The following is a 25,258-nucleotide window of genomic DNA, read 5'->3' on the forward strand; positions in this document are numbered from 1 at the left end:
GACACAGGATACTGCCAGGTGAAGCTTGGGATCCAATGTGACCTCAGGTACTATGGGAAGGGATCCGGTCACGGTTAGGATTTCCCAGCCACCTTGGGAAATTATCTTCCCTTACCATGAAAGATATCCATGTTCCAAGCCCCTGCGCCTGGAGGGACATTTCCACAGCTTAGGGAGCAGTCAAATCCAGTCTCGTGTAGATCTGGGAGCACTGGAAGGATCTGGACACTTTATGTTTTGCATCTATTGATTCTTTTATGAGGAATTACAGGAAACTTGAATCTGAACACCCATCTATAGTGAGTCCTGCCTGGTTTGCAAGTGTGCCTGCCCCAAAGAGCTATGATATTAGAGATGGGACAACACTACTGCCTGGGCCAAGAAGATGAGCCTTCACTCCCGCAGAAAGGAGCCACACCTTGGGGGATTCAGGAAAGGAGAATGAGAAGTGTGAAGGCAGCCCCAGTTATAAATGTTTTAATGGCCCTTCAGGATATGCGCCAACTGCCAAGAAAGGCTTACATACATTTTAGATGTAGTTGTTGCCGTGATGAGCTTTTACTCAATATTGTAATTTTATTGTATATTTGTTGTTGTTTCCTTTCTGCATGATTATCAATGTTTTCTGTAATCTACACTAGGTGACATTTCTGGAATACAAGATTTTAAATAAAATTCTCCCATTAACCCCAGGCTGCTCCTCCACCCAATACAATTCTTCCTTTATCTCCTGCCTTCCTCCCCCAATCCCTGCTGCAATCCTCCAACTAAAAAGAAGCAAGAAACCCTGAGCAAAGAGCGACACAAAATACACTCAGCACAAGAACAGTGAGAGTAACACAGACAAATCTTGGGAAAGGGAGAGAGTTACGGGCAGGTGGGAAAGGGAGGTGAGGTCTCTGCTATAGGGTGCAGGGGGAAGGCCTGCCTAAACAGAGAAGTTCTGAACTTTTGCGGAAGGTAAGGTAACAAGATTTCGGTTCTATAAGGCTGCTGCTCGTACACAGCGCTGTCATGACACGCGTAAGAAAGTCCCTGCTCCAGGGAGCTTACAATCCAGTTATGACTTGCAGACAGGACACATAAGATGCTTCGGGAATTGTATTTGCTACAGAAAAATGTTTAAAATCGACAGAGAACCAGAGTTTAAGATTTCCAAGCAACTGATAAAGTGTGATCTGAACATTGCTAGCGAGGGGGGGCAGACCCCACGAACTTAGGAAGGCTGAGCCAGGCGCTTGGTGCAGCAAAGGTGGAAAAGTGTGGAGTCGAGATTTGGTACTGGAGGAGAAGGGCAGATGAGAGGGGAGAGGAGGTGAAGGAGCAGAAGAAATGCACTTCCAGGTATCAGAGGCAGAGGGGGAGACCCAGTGAGGTGACTTGAGAAGAGGGGGGGTCTCTGGTCCTATTGACATGGTTGATTAGCTGCCCATGCTCTCTCCCAGCAGTACAAGTTAAAAGGACACCGAAGGCCTTCTACGGTAGCCTCATAGCCAGAACTTGACTATTAATCTTATTAAACATCTGTGCCACTTCCACCATTGCTTTTTTTTTTTTTTTTGCTGCAGAACCAGCACCGTCCGAAATAATAAAATTAGATCAGTGAGCGTGAAATGATTTGTAGTACTGCCTGACTGTTCCCCTTCACCCTTGTAGGCAGTTAATTCCCTTCTCAATTACTTAAAAAAAAATAAAACTGTGGCTAAACTAACACGACGAATAAAAAGCAGAAGAGAGATCTCTGATACGGGGGATTGTAGATTCATTGGCTTTCTGCATCCCCACCTTGTCTCTGCTGTGAAGGAACGAATGCCTCTCCTGCTCAGCTAGGGAGAGAAGGCAGCGAGAGCAGTAATCTACTGCGGCACATCAGGAGAAACGGAGCAATTTCCCTTCTATTGATCCTCTCTGGGCATCAAATGGCATGCAGAATTTATTGGGAAAATTAAATTCGGGAGCAGGTAGCACTGCAGGAGCCTTCAGTTGAGTCGCTGAGCTTAAAGGTCACAGTTTGATTCAGTGTTCAAACTGCACTTTATTTTGGGAAACATTTCATTTGAAAGAGATGAAGAAATGAGTGCGAATGAATTAATGTTTGCAGAAAAGCAACTGGTGAGAGGCGGGCAGGGCGGATGAAGGATGAAACCTTGTGAGAGTCTCTAAAAGGGCCACACTTGCTAAGTTTTTCCTCGCATAGACAGAGAGGGGGTAATTCCCAAAGCCGTTTGCATGCATTGACCCAGGCTCAGTGAGTGTAAAATTGCAGGCGTAGACCTGGGTTTGCATGGACTCTTACATGCACTGTCAGGCATTTTGGGGAGCACAGTTGGGTGGAGTGGCATTTACTTTTAAAAAGTGCATGCATACGTTACGCACTCCGAAGAGATGTTGCTGGGGTAGACATCAGCATCCGCTTGGCACTAGTAGTGAGGCCTAGTCAAGCAGGATAGGGATTCTCAGTCTCCTGCCTGCTTTGGGCCACTATGCAGAAACACGTCAGGGTGGCATCATCCAAGCAGTTACTTTCCCCACAGAAGAAAAAAAAGACTATGCCCAGCGACAAAGCTGTTACTTCAAGAACCTGTGACACAGAATAACTCTCTGCAGCATGCTAACAAGCTACAAGACTAATGCAAGGACAATGTCGAGATCTCTCGCCCGCCCCCCCTGCCTGAAGAGACAAGCAAGCTCCTGCATCAGCTCAGCCAAGCCACGGGTGAAAGGGTCTCTACCCTAACAGAAAAGATAAGAAAAGTCAGCCCGTGTGTGTGTGTGCACGCGTGTGCGTGAAAAATAAACCCAGAGCACAGCAGCAACCTGGCCAGACCAGACAGTGGCATTCCTGTTTCCTTCACTTCTGGCACAAGCAGGGAACCAGCTGATTTGGGTGAAAGAGAATCCTATTCAGCTGGTAGGCAGGCCTAGAAAGAGGTTTCTGTGTGGAGCTGGTGCTCCGTAGATTCTAATTTGTGCTTTGTCTGAATATCTGGGTTATAATAAATATTGTATTACCACTGGTGCCTCTCTCCTGTCTCTATCCCCACACATGACTTTTAGTAGTCATGCAGTGCCTCTAACAGTGTAACATTGCACAAGTGAAGTACAAAGTGTGCTGGTAACTACATTTTGGAGTTCTGTTTTATTTTTCTACTTCTTCAGCAGAGCCCACTTATGTCCGATACCTCTGCTCCTGCATGGCTTGCTCCTCACTGCTCATCTGTCATTACTAATTCCTTACATAACCCCATCGCCAGTAAAGGATTTAGGTTTCTGGCACCCCTAGGCACTATTGGAGCTGGGGGTCATACTCAGGGCACAGAAGGTCCAAGGTACAGCCCACAATTTCTGAAGCAGCTCAGGGGTAGAGTCTGCGGCAAATATTAGAAAATTCTGAAGCACATTTGTTATATTCCACTATAAAAACAAAAGATGTTCATATTGAGTAAGCCAGCAAGCAAGGCATGTTCTCTGGTAAAGTTACGCAGATAACTTTATCCAGATATTCAGTGGAAGTTACCCAGATAAGTGTTCCACTGAATATATCTAGGTAACCTTAGAAGAGTATTTGTTCAGACAACGCTAAATATCAACATTACCTGGATAAAGTGCATCCGTGCTCTGGGAACACCCCCAGTACTGCCTCTTGTAACTGGGAATAAGTTGCCCTAGAAAGCAGGTTCTGTCTAACTAATGCCAAACGTTAGCTGGATAAACCCTCAAAGTAGTTTTCCAACCTTGTGTCTGTATAATATTTGTTTTTGTTGGATAAGGAAAAAGGATCTTAAGTATCAGCATAGGGAGGGGATCTCAGGGATGAGGAGAGGAGAATGAGAGGACCAGGAATGGGATGAGAAGGTGAAAGAACCGGAGATGACCGAGGACCGCAGAAGAGAAAGCTCAAGGAAGAGGGGGGGAGAACCATGAAATTGGGATGAGAGAAGGAGGGAGGTTCTGGGATTGAGGAAGGAGTGGAAAGAGATTAGGGCGAGTGCCAAGATCTGGGGAGAAGGAAGGGGCAGTTAGGAAAGAATAGAGGTTCCAGAATCTGAGGGATAGAATTGAGGGGGAGGAAGGATCCAAATTATGAAGGTGGGGGGGGGGGGTGAGGAAAGGTGTTCTGACCCTGCTCTGGTCTTGCTCCCTCTTGCATTGCCATCGCCTCTCTAATATCCCACCCAATCTTGCACGCACGTGCGCACACCTAGCACAGATATCTTTGCTTTCATGCACACAAACACTGGCCCCTCCCATTCCTCAATCCCCAAACTCAGACACCTGCTCACTCCCCAATACCCCTCAGTCCCTCCTAACTTCCCAGCTACGATCCCCCTTTGCTCCCACAGTCTCGCTTACCTCCTCCAGTTCCCCTATTATCCTCCCAAAAATCTCTCTCAGGCCCTGCTCTGCTCCCACCATACTAATCCTCCTCTCATTCCCTCTTCCACCCTCCACCCCTCTCACTGGGGTGCTATGTCAAAGGGGTTACCTTCCTCCAGTCTACTCTACAGTGCATGACCCTCCTACAGAGACGATCCAGTGGGGCCCTACATTTATCTTGTCCTCATCAGGGAACTACCAGTCATGGTCTCTTGCCTTCTTCTTTCCCATCCTTCTCTCAACTGGAAGCCATCATGCATGGTTCCACTCCTCAACCTGCTTTCATCAGGAAGCTATCATGCACAGTCCCATACCTGCTCTCAATGGGAAGGCATCGTGCATGGTCCCTCTCCTTGCTCATTATCCTGCTCTCATCAGGTAGCCATCATGCATAGTACCACTCTTCACTCCTTCCCATCCTGCCCTCATCAAGGAATGACCATGCATGGTCTCATGCCTCAATCCTTGTCATCCTTCTCTTATCAGGGAGCTATAATGCACACTCCCACTCCTAAATCCTTCTAATATATCATGTTCTGGTAGGCAAGAATCGGAGAGTACCCCCTGCAGGAGCAATACAGGACAAAACTGCAGCTAGGTTTCTGCTTAACCAGCCCCCTTGCCCACAGGTTGAGCCCTTGGGGTTCGGGGGCCAGTGAGAATTTCCTCCTGGAAAACATCATGGTACTTCAGATATGGACTGGAAGCTGTAGATAAGGCATTGGCAGGGAGCTGGAACCAAGGGCAAGGTCTGGACAAGGACAAAACTAGACAGGCAATAGGAAACAAGAAAGCCCAACAGGACACAAGACTAGGCAAGGTCACCCTAGTAGGCCCAGAGGCCGCACAGAGCATGGCAGGGAAGCCTGAGAGGCCACAGAGCAAAGTTAGAAAGCCTGGAAGGGCCCAGAGCAAAGCAAGATGCCAAGAGAAGCCACAAGGCAAGGTAAGAGGTCAAGAAGGGCCAGAAAGCAAGGCAGAATAGTGAGGAGGTGGCCAGGTCAAGGAGTCGAAGTTACTCATGAAGAGGCACTGAGGGTCTGGACAGGCTTCGTTAAGTAGGCCTGGGGCTGAGGCATCAGGGGATCAGTGAAATGGTGACCTGAGCAGCTGGGCGCAGGGCTCACTGAGGATCCCTGGTGGAGGGGAGGCTGCATAGCAGGAGAAACCGTGACTTGATGCTTTCAGCTCTGCACTTTGGACAGATGCTCATGAACATTCACCATGAGGGCAGGACTCCTAACCCCAGCTTATGGTATAAACTCTTCCATGGCCATAGGGAGGAAGGGAAAAAGGACAAAAAACCATGGAACAAGGCATAGATTTCAATATAAATGCAATGCAAACATTATAATAATCTGTGAGGGAATGAAATGCAGCCGGGGAGGAAACATGCACCTTTGAGGCAAAGCTTATGTGATGCTGGGTCAGACCAAGGGTCCACTGGATTGTCACCAAGTATGGGCAATCCAGATCTCTAGGAAGTACCTGGTAGATCCCAAAACAGTAAATCTATTTCTTGTTGCCCACTCCCAGGGATGAGGGGTGACTTTTCCAAGTCTACCTGGCTAATATGGTTTATGGACTTTTCTTCCCAAGAAATTGTCCAAACCAGTTTTAAACTCAGCTATGCTGGATGCCTTCACCACATCCTCTGGCAACACATTCTGCAGCCTGACTATGCATCGAGTGAAAAAAAAAAAAAAAGACTTCTCCAATTTGTTTTAAAACACTGCTGCCATTTGCTTTCATGAAGTGGCCCCTAGTTCTTGTACTATTTGACAGGATGAATAGTTGTTCCCAATGTATCTGTTCCACCCCACATGATTTTATCCACCTCTATCATATTCCCCGTCTCTTCTCCTCATAGGGGAGCTGTTCCAGCCCCTTTATCTTTTTTGTCACCCTTCTCTGTATCTTTTCCATGTCGCTATTTCTTTTTTGAGATGGGGGGGGGGGGACCAGAACCACACACAATACTGAAAGTGCGGTCATAGGATATTCTCAGTTTTGTTCTCCATTCCTTTCCAAATAAGGTGAAGAAACCAGTTTTGTGCATGTAGAAGGCTGAGGGAAAGTAACCCGTTTGTGTGTGCAGTGTCTGATTTTAGAAAGCACACGCCCGCAAGTTATAATCTCCAAAGAAGAAGTAGAACATTATACAAGTGGATGTGTGTGTGTATTCTACCAATTACCCAAGGATTTCCAAACTGAATTTATGCACATAAGTTAACAACATCAGATGTGCCATACTGGGTCAGCCCAAAGATCCACTGAGCCCAGCATCCTGCCTCTGACAGCAGCCAGTCCCTAAAAGTAAATCTAGTTTCTTGCTGCTCACTCCCTATGACAAGAATACTGCTCCTCCCCCCCCCCCCCCATACACACACAGCAGTATCACTGATCCTCGTCTCCCCTTATATACAGTATATACCTGTCTGTATAACTGAGTTCCTTATCCCAGCTCACAGTGTAATGTAGTATACAAGACCTCTGCTGCTCCCCTCCTCATGCACGATGTATATCTAGTATACAAGAATACTGCTGCTCCCCCCCCATACACACAGCAGTATCACTGATCCTCCTCTCCCCTTACATACAGTATATACCTGTCTGTATAACTGAGTTCCTTATCCCAGCTCATAAGCACAGTGTAATGTAGTATACAAGACCTCTGCTGCTCCCCTCCTCACGCACGCATGCTGTATATCTAGTATACAAGAATACTGCTGCTCCCCCCATACACACAGCAATATCACTGATCCTCGTCTCCCCTTATATACAGTATATACCTGTCTGTATAACTGAGTTCCTTATCCCAGCTCATAAGCAGTGTAATGTAGTATACAAGACCTCTGCTGCTCCCCTCCTCATGCACGCTGTATATCTAGTATACAAGAATACTGCTGCTCCCCCCATACACACACAGCAGTATCACTGATCCTCGTCTCCCCTTACATACAGTATATACCTGTCTGGATAACTGAGTTCCTTATCCCAGCCTATGAAACTGAAAACAGACTTGTATGTATTTGCACACAGAGGTAAATATGCAAAGAGATCGAGCTGGCTAAGTAAAGATCAAAGCTTTTTCTTGAATGGCTGGATGAAAGGAAGGAGAAAGCTGGGAATCTGTGCAGCTGCATTTGTTTTTATTTTTAACAGTTTAGATGTTCAATAGGAGGGAATGGGAACGGGACTGGTTAGGCTGGGGGCTGGGGGCTGGGGTTATTATTATGAGGTTCTGGACAGGTGGGGGCAGGGTTTTTATTTAATTATTACTATGAGTGCAAGGTGAGAGAGAGGAGGACTGGGGAAAGCGGGAGAGGTATTTTTTTTAATATTGAGAGTGCTGGGGTAGGAGGGAGTTTGGGGGCATGTTTGCTGAGTACTGGTTACGTTCAGCTGGGGATCCCAGCCATACTAAATCTAGCTGTGTCAAAGTTTGACCAGCTTGATTTAGGCAGTTTCAGCTGCAAACCTAGCCGGTTAAATTCAGCTGAAAATGTACCTAACGATAACCAGCTAAAGTTAATGCTGAATTTGTCATTGTAATAATAAAATAAAACCCTTATTTTTTAGCTGTGACAAGGCACTTGCTACATATATAGTTGCATGGTCCTGAATGGACAGCACAGAGTGAGCCCCACCAGCAGCCTCTAAGAAGAACTGAATGAGTACCAGGACAGAGCTCAATAGACATCTCTACTCCCAAAATGTTTCATTCTGAAGATCTCCAGGATTTTCACCTGCATGTCAATTACAGGACACATGATAATTCTCTCACAACACAGGAGCATGCGTGTTTTATTGCCGCTTTGTACAAACAAAAATAATAAATCATTCCGGTGGTATGTCAACATAGTGTTAAGATTTTCAGTAAATTTAGAATTGCTTGAAATTCTGCCAAGTAGAAATGCCTCTGGACCCTGGTGGGTGTATAGTGCAAGTATAGCACTATGGCCTGAACCCTGCCCCTCCCCCTCCATGCAAAAACGTTAGCAAAAAGGATTTTTTTTAAATGACTAACCTTTAATACCCCATACCCTTTAATACCCCATACCCCCCACCCATCCCACTCAACCTATCAGAGGGTGGGGTGCTGTAGCAATGCTGGTGAAAGGACATAACCTTTTAATGCCATACACCCAAAAGAGCATTTATATTTGATCTTTTCTAACTGATTAATAATCACTCAGCAATGCTATTTCTGTTACTGTCTGGTAAGAAACAGTGGCTTGGGAATGGATAATGCAACCACTAATACTGAGTGTCAGAAGTGCAGGGATGTGGTGAATGGACCTGGGAGAAATGCAGAAAAATGCTACGACAGACAAAAAAAATGTCTCGACTTGAAACATTCTCAAACTATGCTCACAGTATAGCAGAACAGAAAGTAAAAACTGATGAGACACAGAGCCCTGAAAATAAAACCAAAGCTTTACCACTCCAACCCAGTGCTTGAAAAGAATTTATCAGTCACAGAGACTTCATCAGAAAATGCAACACGAGGGCCTAAGTATCCTTTCAAGGAAGCAATTTTGTGTTTCCCTCAATACCACAGCACAAAGAGCAAAAAAGGCTTCCATCGGAACATTAACAAAACCCAATCAAGGCAACGAGAGGCTGATAAAAAGCTGGATCTCAGTGCTAGAAAGGTCTTCATGCACGAAGCAATCGTTAAACGCTGCCAGCAGCTTCCAGTTCAGGCATTACCCCACCAGCGACCCACCCCACTCCCAAAACCGGCTGAAAACATGGCAGTAAAGGGAAAAGCTGCTGCTTCCTTGCAACGGTGCAGTTTTTCCTCGTTTCACTGCAAGATGAGAGATATTATAAGTGCACACATTCTGTATCTCCCCTGCTCAAAACATCCCATCATTCAGGGTCCTCTCCCAGAATCTGATTTGTGAACTCATTTCACACTTCTTCAAACCCAAAGTTATAATATTAGCAGAGTTAAAAAGGCTGACTGTGCCTGCTCTGCACTTCCACACGCGAGATCTGGACTTTCATTCCCAGACCCAGCTCCCTTGTTTCCACAGTGCCCTGGAAAGATACAGAACTGGGAAAAGGGCTCTATAGAGAGGTAGTCTCTGCATATTGCTTCCAGAAATGGCATTTGTTTTAGCGGCGATTCCATTAATTTGCTCACCAGAGAGGTCAGACTAAGTGGCCTGTAGTCCCCAGCCTCCTCCTTCCTTCCACCTTTATGAAGAGGAACCACATCTGCCCATCTCCGGTCCTCTGGGACTACTCCCGACTCTAAGGAAGCATTGGAAAGGTCACCAGCGGAGCTGCCAGGACATCTCTAAGCTCCCTTTGTACCCTCAGATGTATCCCATCCGGCCCCATCGCCTTATCTGCTTTAAGTTTATTCACCTCCTCCTCACGAACACACTGCTCTGAAAATCGATTGAGGTTTACCTCACTTCCAGTCTTATTTATGTGGCCCTGCTCCAGGCCCTTCCCACATCAGCCTCTATGTATTCCTCCCCCTCCCCTCTGAATATTGTCTCCCCACCCTCTATGGGTAGAAATGCAAGCACTATTTTTATCCTCGTGTACAAAAGGAGTGGGGGAGTGAAAGTACTTGTGAAGCTTTCATTTTGAAATCTCCGATTGCCCCTTCACACGTTTACTTCCCCCGCTAGCCTGCATTTTCCCTTTGAACCTGAGCTTGCCGGCCCAGAGATACAAAGTACGGAGGCTCTGCAAGCTCCCCATGCACATTTCATTATCATCTTCCCTACTAGCGCACATTTGCGGTTACTGCAATACAGCTGCCAGCTCCCCAATTCACAACCTGCCTCCCCCCCCCCCCTCCCCCAGTCATTTTTAACACTCACCCCTCTCCCCGAAAAATGAACATTTTGAAAAAGCTTGAGTAATGCTAACCGGGTTGCAGCACTGCGCTTAAGAGTGAGAGCTAACGAGGAGATGTTGAATGTGTTACATGTGTCGTGTGACAGAGAAATAAGAAGGAACATAGAGGCACAGCACTAATAAGCATCTCTAGCAGCTCTTTGGAAATGATAAATACTAGTTGCAGTAGCAAATGTATATCATCCTCTGCGTCATGGAGCAGCTGGTACAAGAGGGGAAACTATTTTAGACCTGGTCCTTTGTGGAACACGGGATTTGGTGCGAGAGGTAACAGTATTGGAGCCCATGTTCCAAAATATATGTCGGAAAAACAATCAGAAGTCTCCGAACTGGGATATCAGAACATCGCAATCGTTTGACGAGGAAGAGAAGCCTCTCATGAGGGACTTTGTCAAACGCCTTCTGAAAATCCAAATACACTACATCTACCACTTCACCTTTATCCACATGTTTATTAACTCCTTCAAAAAAATGAAGCAGATTTATTAGGCAAGACTTCCCTTGGTTAAATCCATGTTGACCCTGTTCCATTAAACCATGTCTGTCTATATGCTCTATGATTTTGATCTTTACAATAGTTTCTACTTATTTTTCCCAGCACTGAATTCAGGCTTACTAGTGTATAGTTTCCTGGAGCCCTTTTAAAATATTGGGGTTTCATTAGCCGCCCTCCAGTCTTCAGGTACAATGGATGATTTTAATGATAGATTACAAATTTTAACTAATAGATCAGAAATTTCATTTTTTAATTCCTTCAGTACCCTAGGATGCATACCATCCGGTCCAGGTGATTTATTACTCTTTCGTTTGACAATCTGGCCAACTACATCTTCCAGGTTCACAGTGATTTGGTTCATTTCATCTGACTTATCACCCCTGAAAACCATCTCCGGAACTGGTATCTCTCCAACATCCTCATTAAGTAAACACGGAAGCAAAGAATTCATTTAGTCTTTCTGCAATGGCCTTATCTTCCCTAAGAGTCCTTTTAACCCCTCGGTCATATAATGGTCCAACCGACTCCCTCACAGGTTTCTTGCTTTGGATATATTTTTTAAAGTTTTTATTAAGAGTTTTTGCCTCTACAGCCAACTTCATTTCAAAATCTCTCTTAGCCTGCCTTATCAAGCCAGACTGCTCCCAGCCAAAGGACAGTGCAGCTCAAGGAGAGGCACAAGCAGTTTTCTGTCCCTGCAGCCTGCTGAACATGCAGTGCAAGAGTCTTATCAAACACTTTAACCAGTGTATCAGCAATAAGATTTGGCGGGTTCCTACTGTCAGACAGTGCCCACAGGACCATGTCACTGATTGATTAGCTAATTCCGATTCACATGAAAGATCTTGGCATCAGACAATAAATATTGAAGGGTAACCAAGAATAAATGCAAAGCATTCCAGTGCGCTAGACCAAAGGCTGTTTCAGAAGATCATGACAATTAAAGAAATACATTTGTTGCAAGATTCCTTGTGGGACACTAAGAGGGCGCGTGCCCACCCGCCAGCGCTCTACTGCATCCTAGCAGGAAACAAGTCTAACTGGTAAATTCTAGTAAGCCCTGGAAAGCACATGAGGAGGGACTGTTTCTCGCAGGAAATGATAAAGGAACTATTACAGCACGGCTAGACCACAGCATGCTACAGGGTGACCAGATGATGTAGACTGTAGACATAATATGCAACACGAAGTCCCAGCACCTGTTATTTGTCTTGTCTGTGTGTTTTCACTAGATTGTAAGCTCCATGGAGAAGGGACCATCTCTTGCACGTATCTGTACAGTGCTGCATAAGTCTGATGCTGCTACAGAAATAATTAGTAGTAGTAGATAGGAATGTGCAGAGAAACGCTTTTCATTTCAGGTTTTTTTTAAATTTGGGTTTCAGCTCATTTAATGTTTATTTCAGTTCATTCCATTTACTGAACCAAAATAAATTTTAAAAAACAAAATGAAATTGCCCTCCATGCAAAAAAAACAAAAACAAAAAAACCCATGTAAATTAACCCCCAGGCCTTCCTCATATGTTCACCCCCTCTCCCTGAGGTACCTCACCCTTTGTTGGGGGGGTCTGCCAACTCACCAAGTAGAAAGGAGCAGGCGCGATCCCCAGTTGCTCCTACACTGCTGGCTCCCAATTACAAAATGGCACCAGCCCTGAGGACCTGGCGGGTCAGAAGCAACTGAAGATTCCTCCTACTTGGAGAGATGGCAGACCCCAGTTGAACTAAATATTTAAAAATGTAGATTATCTGACCCGGTGGTTAGAAAGTAGCCTTTGTAGTGGACAAGTAAACTGGTGCTACTTCCAGCCGAACTCAAGATGATGATTTCTTTAGGGATGGGAGCAATGAACTGTGATGGTCTGCAGACCAGGTTTTTACATTCCAAGATTTAGGATAAAAAATGCCTTTGTGCATAGAGTTGAGAACAGCTTATGATCAATCATGTACAGCTATTCATTATAAGCAGTGCATACACAAAAGTTTTTCCTTTGTTTTTTATTTAAAGTGTAATTGTCATCCTTATGGTTTACTGCACTTAGAGATTAATAAAAATGCTGAGGTCCCTTTAAGAATTTACTAAAGTTTGCAGTATGGAGTCTGGAGGAGGCTCCATTGAAGCTCAGAGGCCGAAGGTGCTGCAGAGGTTCTTTCAAGCTGATATAATTTGAGAAGGGACCCTCATTCTTTATTTTTGTTGCAAAGTTAAGCAATATGCTTTTCAAATGTTATAAAAGAGGTAGCACTGATGGAGCCACTTGGCAACAGTGATCATAATGCAATCAAAATTTGAGATAGTCACTGGAGCAAAAAATAAATAAACCAACCACAATAATGAATAACTTTAAAAAGGTCTATGATAAAATGAGGAAACTAGTTAAAAGATGAACAAAAGAAACTGTTACAAGGTTAAAATGTCTGCCTGAAACATGGAAGCTATTTAAAAACACTATTTTGGAAGCCCAGATAAAATGCAGGCCACAAATTAAGAAAGGTCAAGAAAAACAACAAGCACCCACCAAGCATGGCTAAATGGTACTGTAAAAGCAGCCAAAGATTTTTAAAAAGCATCCTTAAAAAACTAGAATGCAAAGCCTAATAAAGAAAATAGGAAGTCACATAAGCACTGCCAAATTAGATGTAACAGTAATAAAGCAGACCAAGAGAGAATTTGAGGAGAGACTTGCCAAAGAGGCAAAAACTAGTAATAAACACCTTTTCTAACGCAATGTAAACAAAAAATCTGCAAGGGAGTCAGCTGGGCCGTTGGACGATACAGTTTAAGAAGGGAACCCTAATTATTTACTTTTGTTGCAAAGATTACAGCAGTGACTGGAAATTTGGAGGGGAAATCTGCAAGCAGAAGCAGCTACCATTCCCCGACTGAAAGTCTGAGGGCGCTTCACTAAGAATTCATTCACAGTATCATCTCTCACTGGCAAAGCTGTTTGCATTGAACTGACCAATAAATATTGCTTGTGGGGAAACAGAGCAATTTCCTAATTTTATTTTCTGCTCCATCAGTTGCCTGCAATTTATATTTTTCTTGCATGACATCATTGTTAATCTATCTGTGTATATAAATTATATTTACACACACGGTTGTGCAAAGATTCAAAACCATTTTATTTTAATGTTTCAGTAAAACCATAACTGAGTCAGCGTCATTGCTGCTGAGTATCAGAACCAGACTTTGTGGTGGTTTTCTCTTTTTCTCAATGCAAAATTTAAAGCCAAGTAAAATGCAGAAGAACCCTGAAGTTGTTTGTTTTTTTTGTTGAAAGCTGTGTTTATTTCCACTGACCCCTCTCCTATAAGGAGAGCTAGCGGGGAAAGGACAAGGTGATTACACGATGATCTGCAATATAATTCTTCTGCTGAATTGCATCAGAATTCCTTGTGAATGCCAATGAACGCTGGAAGAATTCAGAGTCAAGCTTATGGTGCTGGTATTCAAAATTGCAAGATTTAAAGCAGGCACTTTCTGACCACAGTAGCATAAATATTAAAAACATCCAGCTCTCATCAATTTAAAAAAAGAAATACAAGTAACTGTGCCTTCAGCTCCTATACTCATCCTAATTCAGATAAACTCAGCTTCTTCACAGACTACCTATAATATTTTAGCAAAATGTATTTAAACGGTGTGTGACAAGTTAAAATGGGATCAAGAAAGAGAAAAGTCATCCAAAGCACTTTCCTAGATCCTGCATTGCTTAACCCTTTAAACTCTGAAGTCAATCCAATAATGAAATAATTATAAACCTGTTAAAATAAAGATCAGCAAACAAGATACAGGTGATACCTTTTCACTGGACTAATTTCATGCATCTTTAATAGCTTTCCTCATGAAGGAAGATATTGCACACAGCAAAGGGAGTAGAGCTCTCGAAAGCTAGTCACAAATGTGTGAAGTTAATGCAAAAACAATAACTTGCATCTACTGCTTGCGTTCAGATTTAATGTCTCACCTTTCCAAGCTACAAATTCAGGTTGAGAGATTATGAGCTCTTTGGAGCAGGGAACCTAAGTTTGACCCTGAGGCAATGGAAGGTGACCCGACTTGCCCGAGGTCACAAGTCACATCAGTGGGAAAAGCAGGATTTGCACCCTTGCTTCCCTGGTTCTCGGCCTGCTGCTTTACCCACCAGGCTACTCCTCCACCTTATTACTACCTGCATACCCACGTGGACGGTCATGACAGCCACATGATGTTGTTCTAAAAATGTTCAAAGAGTGATCTCTCTGCTGAACAACATATGCCTGGGTTTCCAGATCCACTTCCCTTCCGTACACCTGTAGCTTGCATTGTGACTGAGCCCTGTGCTAGCAGAGTGAAAGCCCTTGAAATCATGCGATAGCTGGGTTTCTCACTCTGCTAATGTAACTATGTGCCCCGTCCAAGTTCCCTTGATAAAAGATCTGACAGATATGCTTTCTACCAGCTGAAGGAGGATACCACTTACCAGAGGAACATACTTTTCTGATGTTTCATCCATCACAGCTTCTATCAGAGGATCTGAATGCAAAGTTGTTCTAGCAGCCGAAAGGCCAGGCCGAAGTCAGAAGCTGTGCTCTACCAGTACTGACCAATACTACCTCCCTCTGCTTTCCAGCCTCTCTCACTTCTTCAAGTCATCATTTATGAAACTGAAAAACAAAATAAAAGGAAATGGAGATAATTTGCGAGTTTCTGGGGGCAGTTTATGTTCTCAATCAGGAGCAATATATTGTATTTTTCTTAGGGAGAACAATCAAATTAAAAATATTTGAATATCTTTGCCATTTTAATCTGACTCAGAGTAACAGGTCTTTACAATAGGCATGTGCCATATATCCAGTGTAGAGATCACCAGCTATCCACTAGCTCACTTGTCCCTAGCTTACTGCCCCCTAGTTGGGATTTAGAGAGAGGATTTGCAGATCGTCCCTGCCTGTCCTGCTCAGCAGTTTCCTATGAAAGGCAGCTCTGCACGTGGGCTGGTGTGGCTTCAGGTTTTTGGGGTGCTCCCCCATTGTTGGGCCCCCAGTCTGGTCCCGGGGAAGAGGCAGTTTTGCTTGTCCAGCACCCCCATGGTCTGGACGGTGTCTGTGCAGAGCGGAAGAGGAGACGTTGAAAGGAGATTTGAGAAGAGCTGTTTTGGATTTTCCTGCCTGGGGAAGTCAGGGAAGCACTGAGACTCCTTTCGCCCAGTTAAGGAAGGGCCCGACTGACAGAAGAAGCAGAGTTTTATTCCTCCTGGGAAGGAGAGACACGTTGGATTTTGAACATTCTTTGGGATTTCCTTCCACCAGAAGTCCAGAGAAAGAGTTAGGAGATCCCACTCTCTACCACACAGAGTTGGGGCTTCTCCTCGTGCTTTCCAACTAAGGAACGCTGACTCTGCTTCTAAACTAGGAAAACGCACCCTTGGACGGTTTATTTTTGTGTGTGAAGAAAAGGGAGCATTTTCTGTTGAGAACTGGACTAAATATTTTTGCAAACCCTGGCACCCCAGTGTGAACAGAGGAGACAAAGTTGGGAGTAGAAGTGGCCCTGGTGGTCCGTGAAACGGGTACCACATCAGATTTATAGTTTGGTTTAAATATTACAAGCCAGGAAGTCGCTAAGTCTATCTAAACAACTGCTTGTTAAACCTGAGGTTAACAGCCTTGTTGGATTCAGGATCTTTTCTCCTTCTTGATTAGTGAAAAGAAACATCTGTCCTACCTGGGTAATAATACGTTTGCAGTCTGAATGCAGTATGCTCCGGTCAAAGAGCACAGACATGCCAAGCGGACTGACATGGTGCTAGGAGGCTAAGAGTGCGTCGCTCCAGAACTAAGAGCACTGTCCTCATTTCACCTTTACCTACTCCCGGACAGAGGACATGGAGGCCGATGCGCATAAGAACAAGGTTATCATGCAGACAGATCAGCCTCCATGGTGAACTATGCCATGTTTTTTTACCTACGGATTTTATTGCAAAAACCTTAACTACAACTCCCAAAGTGCAGTTAATTTTCTTTACTTAAAGCATTTCCAAAGCTGTTGCAGGCTTGCTCTATCCCTGTGCTAAAAAGTAATGAGATACAAAATTATGCACAGTATCTCATTAGCATAAGTTTTGCACTTAAAATCACAAAAGCCAAAAGTGTGTGCATTAAAAGTACTGTTAGCATAGGAACACCTAGTTTACGTGCACTACCAGTGGCGGTTTCAAGTTTATTAACCTCATGATATTTATTTGTCAAAACAAAACCTCTTTTATAGATAGGACCTTGCCAACAGCATCTTTCTTCAGCTGCCTGTGCAACAGGGCAGGGCAGTGCACTGCATACACTCCTGGGAGCAGTAGGAAAAGGGTTTTAGAAGATTTGAGTTTTGCCAGTCACTAACACTCAGTAATGTTACTGCCTTTGTCCCTATCTAATAAATGCAAACAGGATGGGCTGGGGGATCCCTGCATTGGGTCAGAAGAGCACAGCTTTACAGGCACCGCCTGTCTTTTGAGCGACGTTGAGAGCTGCAGTGGATGTTTCAGCAAAGACTGAAGGGGAAGGGTTCTGGAGCACCGAGCCTCTCATAGCCTTTCAGAAAGTCACTGTCCAAGAATCGAAATTCAATGGCCCGATCAATGCTTTTCCTTTGCTGATGTGAGGCTCTAGTTTAGATCCCCCAGGAAATCAGCAGGCTTGATAACTCATTTGTCATGCTCAGGCCATCCTCCAGTGCTCCCCCAGCATTGTTACCCTGGAGCCAGCGACCTGAGAACCCCAAGCGGGACCCAGAGTTCGGCTTCTGGTTCCATGGACCAAACAGGGCTGGGGATGCTGCTGTGTCCGCGGGAAGTGAGAGCCCAGCTTCCAGGGCCCCAGGCAGGGCTGGCTCTTAGACCAATTAGATGCAGACACCGCTCATGAATATTCACCGGCCTTATCCTGAAAACTACACCTTTCCTTGATTTGATGAAGGCAGAGTTTTCCGGGAAGAGTTCACGAAATATTCCTGCAGGAGATCCTCAGCTCGCTCAGGCTCCCTTCCCTGCAGGAGATCCTCAGCTCGCTCAGGCTCCCTCCCTGCAGGAGATCCTCAGCTCGCTCAGGCTCCCTCCCTGCAGGAGATCCTCAGCTCGCTCAGGCTCCCTCCCTGCAGGAGATCCTCAGCTCGCTCAGGCTCCCTTCCTGCAGGAGATCCTCAGCTCGCTCAGGCTCCCTCCCTGCAGGAGATCCTCAGCTCGCTCAGGCTCCCTTCCCTGCAGGAGATCCTCAGCTCGCTCAGGCTCCCTCCCTGCAGGAGATCCTCAGCTCGCTCAGGCTCCCTCCCTGCAGGAGATCCTCAGCTCGCTCAGGCTCCCTCCCTGCAGGAGATCCTCAGCTCGCTCAGGCTCCCTCCCTGCAGGAGATCCTCAGCTCGCTCAGGCTCCCTTCCTGCAGGAGATCCTCAGCTCGCTCAGGCTCCCTCCCTGCAGGAGATCCTCAGCTCGCTCAGGCTCCCTCCCTGCAGGAGATCCTCAGCTCGCTCAGGCTCCCTTCCCTGCATACATTATTTCCACCTGTAAATAACAAAACTTTTTTTTTTTTTTTTTTTACATCTCTCTATTTTTACCATCGCATGGTGATTTTACTTCTTGTAACAGCTCGGTTTTAATTATTCATAGCCATTTCAGGATGGCTGATGTCTGCCTATTCGCATACATCCCTAACAAAAACCGTGCATCAGTTCCACCGATTTCGCTGATCTCTGGGGAGAGAGAGTGCAATTAACCAGAACTGAGAGCAACAAAATTAAAGTTGACTGATGAGTTGCTGTTTTAAGACATTGAGTTCAATTAAGCTAAAAGCCTTCTTCGGGAGCTGTTCTAGCAGGACCCAAACTGAAGCCAGCACTGCACTAGTACTAAATGCGAAATCCCACCAACTCAGTGCAGCACAGGCTTACCTGCGCCTTTACTCAGCTCACACGGCAACTGTCACAGCTAATGAGCAAATAACTTTAAGCTTCCTGATTTCTTTAGCTCTGCAGTGTCACTTGTCACTCTTCCTAGTCAGGGTATTAGGGAGTCATTATTTAGTTTTGTATTTCTATTATGTTTTCATGTGCTGGATTTGCCTTGAGTCCCCTTTTCTGGGGGGGGGGGGGGGGGGGGAAGGTGATTTATGAGTTGAAAATGAGAATGAAAGCTCAGAGCACATTCAGCAGTGCAGCCTCCTCAACAAAGGTGCGTTAACCCCCCCGCCCCAAAATTGTGTTTATTCCGTCTTATCCGTAAGCAAACGTTAAAAAAAACTTAAAAGGATGGGAATCTTGCATTCTGACTGCCTGGAAGCAGACTGTAACCCGAGATTTTTGATCAGTACCAAAACGAATAAATGAATATGAAATTTAGTGCTTTAAGGAACAGATTTAAGAACTGAGCCAAAAAGAGTACAAAAATAACTTTGTAAAATTCTGTTCTGTGCTTGTACCAGATTTAAGACTTCTACAAAAAGTCCAACGATTTCAATTACACAATTAAAAAAAATTGCATAAGAATGCCAGAAATTGTTTAAGCCTGTCCAGAACTGAAATGGCACAAGTTATGCATTAGCCATAAACTTGTGCTTGAGAAAAGCTTGTGCTAAAACGGTGCACAAATAAGACTGTGTGACACCTGGGTTTTATACATATAAATGACTATCAGCCCGGGGCTATGCGTGTACACGTGCACAAATAGCCCAATGACACGTGGCACTTTCATGCCAGCTGGGCAGGGGGCAGTTTGGGGTGGTGTCAGCAGTTACACACATACTCCGATTATAAAAAGCACATGCACCAAAGAAGAGATGAAACTTTACACGAGAAATGTGCGCGTGCAATTGCACCATTATTGCACCCAAGGATTTCCAAAGCAAACTTAAAATCCTCTGTACACACAGACTTTGCCTTTATGCGGGCAGTTTGAGAATTTCCTTCTAAATTGGGCCTTTAATTTATCATTTAACTAATTATAAATATCACCACCCAAAGGTTTGTATTTACCCTCCTTTAAACACATCAGGCTCAATTCACACAAGTTCTTCTTGGCATCTAGGGGGCGATTAATGAGGAAAATTAGTAATTATTGTAAAAGCAAATATTTGGGACATAGTCAACAAGAAAAGCATGTATTTTTCACATCCTTAAAAAAAAAAAAATCAGAGCCTGTAGGAAGAGCTAATACGGATGCTCGATTATACGAGTCACTCTGCTGACAAGCACACCCAAAAACACAGATCCACTCATTTATGTACATGCTTCTTATTCATCTCTAGCATCCCTTAGACACAAATATGCTTACTCCTGTACGGAAAACCCAGGCCAGAGCACTGCCAGAGCCACAGAACTTGCACTACCTCCTGTGGGGAGCAGTTTTTGGAACAATAAGGAAACTAGTTTGAGTAAAAGCTTCTTTGACTCTTAGATAATACTCCCTAAAAACATAATCTTCCCCTTTTTGTAAAGGCTGCCGACATTTCCCATTGCAAAAGCTGCTTTTAAAGGGTTGGCACCATTTTTCTGCCAAGGATGTCTTTACTGATCTTTCAAAAACCACTTTGGCCTAAAGACTAGAATCTATTCCAGAATGTGTGTCTAGTATCATCTGCCTTGGCCAGAAAAAGATGGTGAAATCTAAGGTGTGAGTCTGCAAGAGGTGGAATCTTCCGTCACTGCATCATTTCCTCAGAGAGATCAGATTATAACTCAGTCTCTGAAGGTAAGAGCGAGATTATACAGAATGAAAATGTTTTCTGCTAGCAGATTTGTGAAAAAATGGATTCTGTATGTGTATTCTAGCTGTGCAGTTTATAATGTCTTTTCCCTGTGTGGTTGCCTGCTTTAGGCCATGAACTTGTGAAGACTGGATGCCTAAGTAGTGTGACTCAGATTAGCATTGCTTTCTCTGCTCCGTACCCTTCCTGTGCTAGGTGCACTCCTGAGCTGTCAAGCATCCTATCCTGAAGCTTCCATGTGGTAAAAGGCAAAATGCTTGGTTTGTGAAGGGATAGTGCTTCCTTGATGTGCAGTGCAGATAATATGGCAAAAAGCCAAGATAGAATCTGGAAATGGGATGAGATTTATTATTCTGTATACACGAGCCTTCCCTAAGTTCTGTAAAGCATGGTTTTTAACTTTCTTCTAATTATAACAGAGCTTTACTCCATCAGGAATGATAGATTTCTGTTTTCTTTTAATTCTCCTATGCAGTAGGGGCAAATAAGTGTTTCAGAGCAAATTTAAATGAGCAGTGTTATAAGGGAATTGAAAACAAGCATTTTAGACTTTTTGCCTTTACTTCCTGCTGACATCATGGCGTGAGCATGCTCAGGTTACATCTTTCTTCCTCCCCAATTCTGGAAGCTGGTGAAGTCACGAGATAGATTATGAATAGGGAGAGTGATTTACAAGCAGCTCACACAGAACTAAAATCTGCAAACTTTTATCCTGAATTTTCAAAGCAGCGTTATGCATATAAATCCCCTTTGAAAACGTGCAGGTGCAGCTGCACACAAAGTTATACCTGCTCTCGCGTGCAGGTATAACTCTGTGTATGGAGATTTACATTCAGATTTTTAAAATGAGCCAAAAAAAAAAACACATGTAAATCCTTTCCCTGCCTCGACTCTGCTCCTCCTGTGAGTGCGCATGAAAGCAAACGTATTCACGCTACCTGCGTAACTTTATGCACACTGACCTCCAGTTAATTTTCAAAAGGCGATTTCCATGTACAAAATGGATTACGTTCTCATGAATCCTTCAGAAAATGAGTCCTATCAAATTATACACACTGTAAAGGCGTGGTTATTATAAGATTATTGGGTTCTCCCAATGGCAGAAGATTAAATGTGACAAATAAGATTAAATGTGACAAATAAGTATCCGGGGGGGGGGGGTTTGTTTTTTAAACATAGATGGGATGTGATAGTATTTATTTGTCAAAGTCAACAAGCAGATTTCTGACTGTAATATTTCTAGGCCCTGCATTTGGGTGAATCTGAGCTTGCATGAAAAGGTTAATGCTCTCCCTTCTACTGGTGATAAATGGAGCTAGGACAGGGTCACTAGGACTAAACATGCAATGGCACAATTTTCCAGCAGGTCGCCGAGCTAGAGTAATATAAAATGAATACACTTGGATTTATTTAAAAAGGGGATTATTTTTTGCTTGGTGGTTTTATTTTTATCCTAAATAGTATCTTTAAATACTCTAAAATGTACTGCCAGAAAATGTCATTCCCTGCCAGTCTCTCTTTCTGCAGTAACAGCTGAAAACGCACAGTGTGTGGTGGCAAGGACACATTAAAACATGAAACGCACCAGTCTAGGTATATCAGCAGACTGCTGGGCACAGGAGTGATTGATCCTAAGCCAGAATAAATTCACATAACAAAGAGGCATCCGCAATCCCTAATAAACCATATGCTAATAAGTTTTAATGAACCTGCAACTTCACAAAGGCTCCTCATGAAAGTTTTATCAATAAGAGTATGGTACTTAGCCTTATGTGTACAAATTAGCTTTTAAAAAAAAGTCATTTCATTCCTCCAGTGATCTAATTTAGATTTAATCATCAAAATAATGTTTAAAATGGTGCACAGTTAAAAGTGTACAAAAGGTCATGCAATGCCACGTTCTTACCCATCTCTCTGAGGCTTTTCTCACTGCCTTTTCTGTATCTCACAGCAACTTCCCCTTCCACCACACAAAACATTCAAGATGCAATGATTTTAGCTGAAAACTTGAATGGCAGAATGATCTGGTTTTCTACAAGTATAATTTGATAACTTAATAAGCTAAGAGAAGCTAGGAAAATAGTCAGGAGAGCAAAGGTGCATGTAAGAAAAAATAAATACAGTAAAATAGTTAATCAAGACCTTTAAGATAAAGTAGTGACAGGAAAACGTGCAAAACTGGAATTGTAAACCTCAAAGATAAAGTAAGTTTGCTTACCATACATGGTGTTTTCAGTACATATCAGGATGAATTAGCCATCACACATGGGTGGCATATGTGGCAGAACTGAACAGACTCGTCTCTCCTAGCTAGTAGATCTTTCAGCTCTACTGAGCATGTGTAGGAATTCTTGTGCAGGTGAGGCCTCCTAAATCTCCTCAGCCCATATCTTAACTATTGAAGATAGGAAGTCAGCTCTCCAGGGAGGTAGGTAGGAATAAGTATGGCTAATTCATCCTATTTGCAGAAACACCATTTGCAGTAAGTAAGCAAACTTGCTTTTTCTATTGGTAGCCATAACATAGGGAGTCCACATGACAGCTCTGCAAATGTCCGCAAGTAGCATTTCACGCAGGTGAGCAATTGATGAGGCCATGGCCCGTACTAGATAGGCCTTCACCAAGTCAGAGAGCTGAAGGCCTGCAAGCATGTAACAATGGCAAATGCAGTCCATGATACAATTAGACAAGATAAGCTTGGCAACTGCTATGCTAGGCATTTAGGGTCATAGGAGACAAATAAATCTGAAGTTTGATAATGCATCTCCATTCGCCTCTTGCAACAGGCCAAAGCACACTTGCAATCCAGAGCATGAAGGAACATTTTCCCCCTCATGCCCCTAGGAAAGAAGGTTGTCAATGGACTAATAGAGATGAAAAGCCAAGACAACCTTTGGGAGGAACTTGGGATCAGCAGTATTTCCCAGCAAAGGGGCCACAACCCCACGCACCCCCTGTTTGTTGAGAGAGAACATGTCCATCTGATTATCGATTCGAATCAAGATTCTTCATCCCCAGAGGACATGCTGGAAGGTCATGAGGGCTCTCACTGCCCTCAGTTTTAGCAGCTTGATTTGCAGGCAGCTCGCGCAACTTTTTAAAATCTGCCCCTGCGTCTCCAAGGTTCCTAATTGATGTGTATGTTTTCTTTTCTGCTTATTTAAAGTGCTGTGTTGCCCCTTCCTCATAGTGATGCCACATACTAAGAGGAAGGGGAAAATAATAACTTCAACACCAGTGGTTGATAGCAATCAACCCCGAATTCAGGATATGTTTGGTAGAACTATATCAATACCAGGAGCAGAAGTCGCTGGAGTTGTAGCTCAGGAGCAGGAACTCAACTCCTTGACTTGTGAAACATCATTAAGCCCTGGAGCTCCTTTAACACCTGAACCCCCAACGGGAAGAGGAGGAGGTGAATTTACATTCGAGGATTCCACCCAGACTTTGGTTTCTTTGTCATCTCTAGATAAGTGGGGAGTGGTGGGAATAGATTTCCCACAACAGACCCACGAGTCTCAGGTAGTTGTAAACCAAAATCAGGAAATTAGCACCGTACTGGTTACTAAGGTAAAAAAGATGGAAGGCGGACAGGGAGATACGTGAGCTGGTTTACCTGTTATTGTTCCTACGAAATTTACTATGGAAGAAATTGGTGGTATGATTCTTTCGATTCAAAAGTCTATTAATGACTTGACTAAGACAGTTCAACAAAGTTTAGATAATAATAAAATGTTGCAAATAAAAACTGAGAAGATAGAGAAATCAGTGACAAATTTAGAACATAAAATTGATGAGGTAGAAAAAGTTCAAGTGAATTTAATTAAATCAGCGAAACTTCAATTAAATAAAATTGAACAAATAGAAAATCAAATTAGAAGAGCAAATTTGAGAATTCTTAATTTTCCTAGGACTCATCTGCTGTCTCCTAGAGAATTATTTAAAAGCTATCTTATAAAAGTACTGAAGTATTCAGAAAAAATACTCCCTATAATATCCAGGATATACCATATTACTCAAACAACAGAAGATGCAGATAGGTCAGAACAAACTCAAGGAAATTTAAATGAGGATATAAATTTGTCTGAGCTGCTAGAAAAGTCATCAGAGATGGAAATAAAAACTCGTGCTACTTTAATTGTCCAGTGTGCAGATATTTCTCAAAGAGATTTAATTCTTAGGTTATATTTCAGAAATCAAAGTTCTCAGTTCCATGGGTTTCCAATTAGAATTTTCCCAGATGTTTCCTTAAGTACACAATTGAGGAGAAAAGAGTTTTTGACTATGAGAGAAAGGGTTATACAAAGAGGAGCAAAATATGTATTACGATTTCCATGCAAATGTGTTTTGACATATCAAAATACGAGATACGTATTTAGTTATCCAGATCAGTTGCGAGCATACCTCGATTCCTAATTCCATCATACCTTAGCAGTAAGGAAAGAAGTAATAATATATGGTTCTGACACAGTTTTGTTCCGGTAATTTCTGATAATATACTGCTCTTTCCTCTATTAGACAGGTTCTGTTATTTCTTTCTGTACCAGTCTTAGGTTTCACAGATAAGTCTGTAAGTTGATCTGTAAAGTTAAATTTTGCAATGGAATATCTGTGTATTTATCTGTCTTTATCTTCTGGAACATTATAAAGTTGAATAAAAATAAAAAATTTAAAAAAAAATGAAAATACCTGGCACATACTTCCAAGCCCACCCTGGATTGCCCTCTTTCAACGTGACAGAGAATGCACAGGCTCACTCCCACCTTT

The 25,258-nt window shown here is 43.5% G+C and overlaps 1 protein-coding gene across 6 annotated transcripts in view; it reads right to left on the bottom strand.

Moving 5' to 3' along the window:
- The window catches only part of MEGF11 (multiple EGF like domains 11), a 410,516-nt gene that overhangs the window by 366,526 nt on the left and 18,732 nt on the right, over nucleotides 1-25,258 (bottom strand). For 5 of the 6 annotated variants that reach the window (XM_029575262.1, XM_029575263.1, XM_029575260.1 and 2 more), the window contains exon 2: nucleotides 15,226-15,409. The exons of the other annotated variant lie outside the window; for it this stretch is intronic. The gene's annotated coding sequence lies outside the window, so the exon portion shown is untranslated. The remainder of the gene's footprint in view (nucleotides 1-15,225; nucleotides 15,410-25,258) is intronic. 6 annotated transcript variants of the gene reach the window in all.

This window comes from Rhinatrema bivittatum, chromosome 13, assembly GCF_901001135.1.
Source record: "Rhinatrema bivittatum chromosome 13, aRhiBiv1.1, whole genome shotgun sequence".
Taxonomy (NCBI): domain Eukaryota; kingdom Metazoa; phylum Chordata; class Amphibia; order Gymnophiona; family Rhinatrematidae; genus Rhinatrema; species Rhinatrema bivittatum.